Here is a 10,071-nt window from a genome sequence, read left to right as displayed (position 1 = left end):
TTCAGTGATGCTACTTGGATTCTGGCTGCTCTGCAATCCTTAGCCAAGTGCCCAAACTTCTGACAATTCTGACAAAATTGACATGGCACTGTCGCTGGATGATGATAGGTACAAGTAGCACATAGAGGAGATTGGTCGATACACGCCATCTGTCCTGCCTCGACTGTAGCAAACACCTTGCCAGTCCTGATTTTCTTGTCAGCTCTGAAGTCTCTCCTCTTACTTGCTTCACCAAATTCTCTCTTCTCCTCTCCAGACTTAGTCAGTGTTCCAGCCCTAACCAAGTCATCAGTCATAGCACTGGTCCTTCGAATAGCTTCTTCAATCGTATAAGGAGGAATGTCAGTCATAGTGTTATGAATCTGAGGAATGAGGCCATAGATCTATGTCTCAATCAGCTTCGACTCAGAAGTCACCAAGTGAGGTACCAATCTAGCTAACTCTTGGAACTTGCTTGTATACTCTGCATGTCCAGAGCCCACCATTGTATGGTGCCAAAACTCTTGTTCAATCTTTTGCATCTCATTCAGTGGGCAAAAGCGGTTCTTCATCATCTCCTTAAACGGATCCCATGGTGTTTCCAAAGTAGCAATTCTCCCACGGGATCCTAGCAAAGTGTTCCACTAAGAAAGTGCATCATCGGTGAAAGAATCTCCAGTATATCTCACCTTCTGATGTGATGGACATTCGCTCATGTCCATTACTGCTTCCATTTTCTCTAACCACTTCATAAATACACTTGCCCCTCCTTTTCCATTGAAATCTGGTGGACCACACTTCTTGAGTTCAGTGTAAGTACAACCTCTTCGTCCCACTGCATACTCATCATTTCTGGGAAATCTCCTAGGCCCAGGGCCCACATACACACCATCCCCAACAAACTCTACTTCAGGGTCAAAGCCCTCTTGTTCTTGATTCACTTGCTCTGGTTCAACTACAACTTCAGGTGCTCCTCCTTGATTCTGATTTGGGACGACACCCATTGCAGCAATCACTTGTTCCACAATAGTTGGCATTGAGTGCCAACTGTTCAGCAAAGATAGTGGCCAAATCGGGATTTTCAACATGACCCATGCCACCACCACGGCCACCACGGCCTCTACCACGGCCTCTTCCTTGTTGGCCTCCACGACCGCCTCTTGGTTTACCTCGACCACCTCCAGGGTTACCACGACCACCTTGACCAGCTTGAACCTCGACATTTGGGTTTGCTCTTGTTCGCACCAGTTTCCTATATAGGAAAAGACGATAGTGGCGTTAGTTAGAAGAAGCAGTCGATTGTTCGGTCGTGATTCATGTTGTCCAATTATCTCACACGCATACTCTCTAGCACACTCGTGTTAGTTTAAAGAAAACTTTCAATTAATTTCTCACACATAAATAACACACATAAAGCATCCAATACATGAAAGGTAGCTTACAAAATAAATAACATAACCATTTCAACTTAAATAAAAAATTCAAATCCAATTAAGTTTCAACAGCTAAAGCGTGGTCCGAGTCTAACACCTATATCTGATGCACTAATGGTGTTCGTGTACAGGGTGTACCAACGGCTAACCCTCTACACCCCTAGTACATCTAATGCAAGGTCGGGACTCAGTTCTGATATACTCTCTAGGTATTGGCAAGGTATGTATACAGGGTGTACCAGCGGCTAACCCTCCACCCAACTGATGTGCGTTTGTTTTACGGGTCTTTAAATTTATAATGTTGTACAAGTAACTAACTTAAACAAAACCACAGTTACGGGCAGCGAACCCGGTTGATGTAGTATAGTCTAGTGATAAGCTACATGATCGTTTTCAGGGACGCATTGCACTACCTAATCTAAGCCTATGTGTAATTCTAGTTATTTTTGGGGTTTGTCACTGACTCCTAATAAACTATTACCTAACAGTATCTATCCGGTGTTACCGGGGCAGGCCGTGTCAGAAGACACAACGTAAATCAGATTAAATTGAAGAAAAGCAAATAACATTAATAAAATTAAAATACTTGTTTGGACATCTCAGATCTCATGGTACGACCAAATACTTATTCTACTGGTTTTAGACTGTTGGAAACTTCATCACGGCTCAGATTCTCGTTAGATTCATCTTGCCTAAGTTACTAGTGTTGTCCCTAGACTCACACTACTCTATAAACAAATTCTCGCTAGATTCATTGTTTAAGCATTAAGTAACCTAAAGTTTGTGTTACTAGTTCATCTTTTAGTTACCCGGATCTTAAGCCATGACCAGATATAATTCCCTCCGGTGACCAAAGTGCTCGTTTCCTAGTCAAAGGATCGTATCTGGTATTGTTAAGCATCATGTTCAATTCACCTTAGTTACTATGGTTCTGGATCCCTTAGTTACAAGTGAATCACTTTTTACTCCTAGTTAAATACTGACTAGTTGTTTTCTGTCCTAGCATATTAATCCTAGTATATGACCATAGACAATCATCAGAATTAAATCAACATGTTCAGATATAAAACCAATAGCAACATGAACTACTAATAAACATGGATCTACGATGAACAGTAAAAATCACACTCCAACAGTAAACTAACAAACACAATAAAATAGTAAACGTCTACATGATCACATCAATTCCAAACAAGTATTCACCCCTTAGCCTAGCATTATTAATGGAATAACAAAGTCTGAAAATAAAAAGGGATAAGTACCTGGTAATGTAATAAACTATGAACGAATGTTTATGTTATGTAATGAACTACCTATATGTTTATTGTATGTAATGAACTTTCAAATCTCGGTTATTGAATGTACTCGGGTATATGTGGCAACTATCTAAGCTGCCACTTGTACGCTTTTGATTGGTCGAATACATCAAATAACCTAGATTTGAAAGTTCATTACATACAATAAGCATCTATGTAGTTCATTACACAACATAAATATTTGTGCATAGTTCATTACATTCCTAGGTACTTATCCCAAATATAAAAGACATAGTTCAAACAAGAAAGAGAAATAGAAAAGCTAGATCTAGACCGAGAATGAAGTTCAGAAGGCGTTAGAGGCCCCAAAACCTTCTGGAAATCTGGAAGATCGACCTAGGGGTGTTGTTGGGCGGCTAGGACTGCTGAATCGGCTCTCTCCATAGGGTTCTGAGGGTTAGTTCGACTTAGGTGAAAGTCGGCTGCTGAATTGGACTGACCAGCGGCGCTGGTTCTGGGCCAGTGGCGCTGGTGGTGTACCAGCGATGCTGGTGCTTCTTGGCCAGCGGCGCTGGTGGCTCATGCTGCACCTCTCGCGTCTTTGTTCAGCTCCGAATCACTTCCTTGTGTCTTGTAATCTTCATAGGCTTCCTTCTTGAGTCACTTGATACCATTTACCCTCTCTCGCATCTTCCGTGAACCTGCATAAACATACATTTCATTAAGTACCAAGAGTTCCAGAATATTAACTCATTTAGGCAAAGAAATGAAGCCTTTCACTAGGAGTTTTTATCACAAAATGGACGCTCATCAGCAACCAACACCCATTTAAGCATACCAGGGTACCTACCACACTCTAACCATCTAGGGCACGATCCATATTGCTAACAATTCCATAGGCACATATACTACACGTGAAAAGTTGATCAGGCTTTTCTGTGATGATATATTGCCATACTTCTTCGCTAACAACACATCATCTCGCTATCTTATTATTATAACTTAAATTTAACCTGTCTCATAGTTGTATACCAATAACATGAATACACGTGGCAAGGTAGCATGGTTCTAAGGTCTACGTATGAATGAATACAATAGCATGAATATCGCAGACATGGATAAGATTCGCAAAGATTGAATGCACACATAATCCCTATCATGCATGCTACGTGCGGTTCCTAAGTTATAGTCTAGGTAAATCCACCTAATTCACTATAACCACGGCTCTGATACCAATCTGTCACACCACGACTAAGGTGGAAAACTCGGGGTGCAAGATAAAGTACACGTGCACATGGATGTTACATAGGAATAACTAAATGAGTGCATAGATTAACCATAAATAGTCGAATACATAGTTCAAATACGCCCAACATAAGTCACAAACATAGGTTCCATAACATTCAAATAAAACATAAGCGAAACTCCCACGCAGGGGAAAAGATTAGGCATAGTGCCAACTAGCATATAGAAAAGCATGCAAAACTCCAAATCCTAAGCCTGAAGTCTGCTACGAGTCCCATGCTACCATTCCTGGCCACGATTTGCTTGATTACCTGAAAGGAATACTTAAAAGAGTCAACACAAAGGTTGGTGAGTTCGTAGGTTTGAAAACATGATTGTTTACATGGAATCTCTTTTGAAATCGCAATTCGTTAACTTGAATAATCACTTGAAAACGTCTATCGTTTGAATGAGTGAGTGTTATGCTGTTAAATGTGAATACATGAATAATGTAGTATGGTGTGGCTTTAGACCTACTCACGATACATAAGTATGAGTACGTTTATAAGCGTGCACTTACGGTACCTGGCTAGAATGAATATCAATCGTGCACTTATAGTCATAAACATGACATGGCTAGTATTTATCAATCGTGCACTTACAGTCATAAACATGATACGGCTAGTATGTATCAATCATGCACTTACAGTCATAAACATGACTTGGCGAGTATGTATATCAATATCATAAAGTAGTCTAATAGTCATAGAATAAACAATGAAAGTAGTTACGGCATATATGAAAACACATTTTGTATTCCTTTCACCCCAAAACATAAGTAAAAAGGGGCTACGAAAACTCACCTGACAGGTAGCAATAAGTTTAAGCTACATAAGATGTCAAAAAGCAAGTAACCGGTGTGCAATCAATCTGTTACAAGTTATCACGACTAAGTATGTATTCATTATAGGAAAGTGTGCTCATAGCGTGCCACCAAGTATCGACTAAGTTGTCCAAAAGCGTACTATATTGACTTTGACCCAAATTTTACAAGTTTGACCAAAGTTGACTAAGTTGACCAAATCGACAAAAGTTGACCAAGGTAGACCAAATCGACCAAAGTTAACCAAAGTTGACTAAACCGGGGTAGTAACCGAAATCCAAGGTCTCAATTGAAAGTTGGGGTCTTAAACTGAATTCAAGGTTTTATTTTAGATTTGGGGTCTTATTTCACTAAAAGACAAATTGAAACTGAGAGGCTAAATTGGAAATAAGAGGCTAAATTGGAAATGCGAGGTCGTAAATTGAAAATAAGAGACTAAATTGGAAATAAGCGGCTAAATTGAAAATGCGAGGTCGTAACTTGAAAATAAGAGGCTAAATTGGAAATGCGAGGTCGTAAATCGGCGGGGTCACAAACTGGACTGTTCTTTCCAAAATTCATTCTAGAAGACCCTAATCGTTTATTTCGATCTGGAAGGTGTTTTTAACATCAGATTGTACTTTTAGACTCCCTAATATAATGGGAAAACAATCCTAAAGTCGAAAACTCGAAAAACGGACTTAAACCCATTTGAACAAAGTTTATAAAAAGTATACAAAAATTCTTATATCTTAAGATTTTGTTAATGAAATCACACGAAACTTTGACAAAAGATGTAGTATATGATTCCAAACGTTTTGGACGTAAAAAGTTAAATACTTGGTGGGTGTAGTGTGTGTATTAAAAGAAAAACCGAAAATTACCAAAAGAAGAGCATAAAAAAGGGTTTTGATTTATACCTTAAATCTGTAAAATAGATGTTTGTGATGATGTTTAGGATGTAAAAACACTGTTATCGAAGCTAAATCTAAACAAAATAAGGTTTGTTTTCAATAAAACTTGTTGATTTTTGGGTAGTAAAGATGGGGTAGTAAGGGAAGATGGGGTTGTAAAGGTGTGTGTTTTTGCTAGGAGACTAAGGTGGTGGAAAAATGAGAGTGTGAGGAGAATAAGACTATTTATATGTAGGGTAAAATGGGAGGGTTTCATGTCATGCCACCTTACAAGTCTGAAATACGAGGCCACCCAAATACGAGGCTACATTAAAATTACGAGGTCGTTTCTAGAATACAATGTCGATTTAAAATACGATGCCAATAAATAAATACGAGGTCGTATTTTCAAATTAAAATTTTATTTTGACTTAAAAGTTTTCGTGGTCAACTCACAGGTGTTACACTTTGTTTCGATTTGCTAGAGATAATCACATGTGTTTCGATTTCTCGGTGGAGCTAATCTCATGGATCTGATTGCGGCGGAGCTAATCGCCAGAGCAATTTTGGTCGCTCATCGTTGGAGCTAATTCCGGTGTGATTTTGTTTATCAATCGCCAGAGCTAATCGCGGTTTCATTTTGTTGATAGGAGTTTGTATGTGTTTGGGATATTTTTTTTGGGTATTATATAGTTGAGGTATGAAATTATCTTCTTACCCTTATCCATGTATTTCCCTTTCAAATCTGGAGCATTGATCCGTTTTCATCCAAAGGCTGAGATAAAGCCCTTGATTTCCACACTATTTGTTGGTTCCGTATGATCACAACCCATGAAAATGATGCCTTTTTTTAAAGTAAGCTAAATTATTAATTTTGAAACTCAAAACTCTTTCAACAACTTTAGGATGAGATCAATATAATGCCATTTTTTTAAGGTATATCTTATTCGATTTTTATAATTAAAATTTTCAGCTATCACTCCTTTTTTTAATAATAATTAAATCCAAATTAACATTTACTTAGGCAATAAATAACATCAAACAACATATAAAAATGACAAGTAAGCAAAAATATTAGTTGTCAAACAAAATGTTATGTCACATTAGTCTTAAACAATATTCTCTTAGTTATATATAGAGATTAAAATAAATAAATAACTAAATATCAAGTTTTATCCTTTGAGGGTTGAAAAGACTCAAATACACTAACGTTATAAGCACGTGAGAGAGAAAATCAAAGTTATTTTACGGCCGTTAAAATACAAGATTGAGTTAGAACTTTATCTTTCTATAAAAGATTACCCTTATCGATCTTAAACCCTAAGGGTGAAATGTGATTTTTGGGGTAAACCACATGGACCATCCGCGAAAGTAACTTTATATATTATACATGTGCTCGCACTATGCTATACATGTGCTCGCACTATGCTGTAACATCCCAAAATTTAGTATAAAATAAAAATATTGTATGAATTTTTAACCAACAAGTATATGCCAAATATGTCAAGATCTGAACTTCAATGATCATTAATGTACATGATAATAGATTTCTATGACTTGGAATACATTTACCCCCACAATTTGAGATATCCCTGGCAATTCTATATCACCACACGTGTTTTTTTTTTAAATTGTAACACCCCAAAATCTAGTATAAAATAAAAATTATTGTATGAATTTTTAACCAACAAGTATATGCAAATATGTCAAGATCTGAAGTTCAAGGATCATTAATGTACATGATAATAGATTTCTATGACTTAGAATACAATTATCCCGACAATTTGACATTCCCTGGAGCTTTCGCGTGGTTCGTAGATCAACGGAAGATACACATCTATTTATATCTAATTATATTCTACATCTTATAAAACACACACAAACACACATGTGGTGATATAAAATTGCCAGGGATATCTCAAATAGTGGGGGTAATTGTATTCTAAGTCATAGAAATCTATTATCATGTACATTAATGATCCTTGAAGTTCAGATCTTGACATATTTGCATATACTTGTTGGTTAAAAATTCATACAATAATTTTTATTTTATACTAGATTTTGGGGTGTTACAAAAAAAAAACAAAACACATGTGGTGATATAGAATTGCCAGGGATATCTCAAATTGTGGGGGTAAATGTATTCCAAGTCATAAAAATTTATTATTATGTACATTAATGATCCTTGAAGTTTAGATCTTGACATATTTGGCATATACTTGTTGGTTAAAAATTCATACAATAATTTTTATTTTATACTAGATTTTGGGGTGTTACAGATGCGACGGCGATGGGTGGTGCTGACAGCGATGGCGACGAGTGGTGGTGGTGGCGGCGGTGGTGACGTGATTATCAATGTAAAAATAATCGATGTAAAAGATTTAGTATATTTATTTAATAGTGTAAAAATATATGTTGTAAATAAATGTATAAAAAAGAGAGGTAGTTTAGATTCATTAAATTGTTTTTGAGAAATTTGAAGAAAGTAAATAGTTTATAATGTAGTATAAATATAGATTATGACATATAAAGATATAAATGTGTATAGATTTGCAGGAAAAAAAATCAAAATAAATAATCACTAATGATACTTTAGAGGTGAAAAAAGACATAAAATTGCTTTCCACATGATGATAGTTAAACAAAAAGATCACAAAGGACCATGAAAGTATGAGTATTGTAAGTATATTAGGTAGATTTTTTTTAAATTAATAAATAAAGAATATAAGTATTTTAGGTACTTCAATTCTTTAATTACTTGAGATTTAAAAGAAAAGATTGTTGCTTTATTATGTATTACGAAAACGGAACCCGCACGTTGCGGCGGTGATCGATGACGGGTTGTTGATGAAATGGCGGCGGCGGCGGTAGCGGTGATGGTCTGATACACCTAACGGGTTCCGCCCTTAGCCTTACGGGCTCCGTTCTCGGATTTAAAAATTCGTCGAAAGTATATCAAGTGACCACTCTAATGAAAGAGCATGAAATTTTAAGAGCACTTATATGATTTTTATAATTTATCGATGTACGGTTTTTGAGATAAAAGATTTCGAATGAATTGGAAGGATAAAATGATTTATGGAGGAGAGAAAAAAAATGATTGATTGGGATTTGAGGAGAGCAAAAGAGTATTATAGTTATTTTAGGTAAATATAGAATAGATATGAGTGAAATTTTAAAAAAGTACTTAATAATAATATTGAAAATTTAAGTTCAATGTTTAAAATATAAAGAAAATCTGTTTTATAATATAGTATAGAGGGGTTGGGTATTGTAAAACTAAGTATTAAAGTAAAATAAATAAGACAAGATCTTGACCCTTAGATCATGGTTAAATTGATGCACGAAAATTCACGAAGCAATTGATGTACGATGATTTTCATGATGCACGATGATTATCAATGAAGAAAAACCTATTATTTTATTTATATTACTTTAATAGTTGTTTTATTTTACCAAAAATCGTAGTATAGATAGATAAATATAGCTATAGATTATAGATAACAAAGGGTTAAAAGGCAAGTCAATTTCCCCGTGTGACTACATCAGTCTTTCTTGAATCAATTTCATTTTTTTTAACTCATCGTATAAAAAGTCGTGATTAGCTTGATACAATGAGACGTGATCAAAACTATTCTCTATGCAATCAAAACATCGGTACCCTACCCCCCATCTCGATTTTGTAAAATCAAGTATAATTGTGTTTGCTTGATTTGACTCTCGGGGATTGGGGAGTGAAGCGGAAGCAAGGACAGTATCGACGGTACCGGTGGTGAACACCATCCCATCCAGCCGGTATCACATAAGTGGTGAGCAAACTGGGAACAGTGGTCGTTTCTCCTCCCAGCCCATTTGACCGTTTGGGACCTTCCAAAAGAATAGAAAGAAAAAAAGAATTGTTACCTTTGAACAAAAAACATTTTTACCTGCGTCTGAATTGTTTTTTATAAGGTTGATTATTTTATGTTTGAGCTTGTATTAGTTTTTAATTTTATTTAATGAAAAGTTTAAATATATTTAATCTAGTATATTGTATTATTTTCAATAGTATAGAAACCCAAGGTTTATGAAAAGTAAGAGTATATTTAAATATTAAAATTAAAGTTCGTCTAACTTCAAGCGTTTGAATGATAAGTATACATGTATATATATATATATATTCAATCTGATCACGGTTCAATCGATCCGAAATGTAAATATTAAAAGACAGATTCAATGTTTGATTCGGTTGTTATAACATTATTCATTACCCAAAAACTACATCAAAAGAAATAAATTAATAATTGATTCAAAGTGTTAAATAATCAAAAAAGAAAAAAATATGTCTAATAATTTAAAAAACTTTAAAAAAAAATTTTCAAAAAAAAGGTGGTGAGGGGAGAAGAAAGGCCTTCCTTGAATGAAAGAAGGAATGAGACGAGAGA

The sequence above is a fragment of the Erigeron canadensis genome, chromosome 1 (assembly GCF_010389155.1).
Source record: "Erigeron canadensis isolate Cc75 chromosome 1, C_canadensis_v1, whole genome shotgun sequence".
NCBI classification, from domain to species: domain Eukaryota; kingdom Viridiplantae; phylum Streptophyta; class Magnoliopsida; order Asterales; family Asteraceae; genus Erigeron; species Erigeron canadensis.
Note: the sequence above shows the minus strand (reverse complement) of the source record.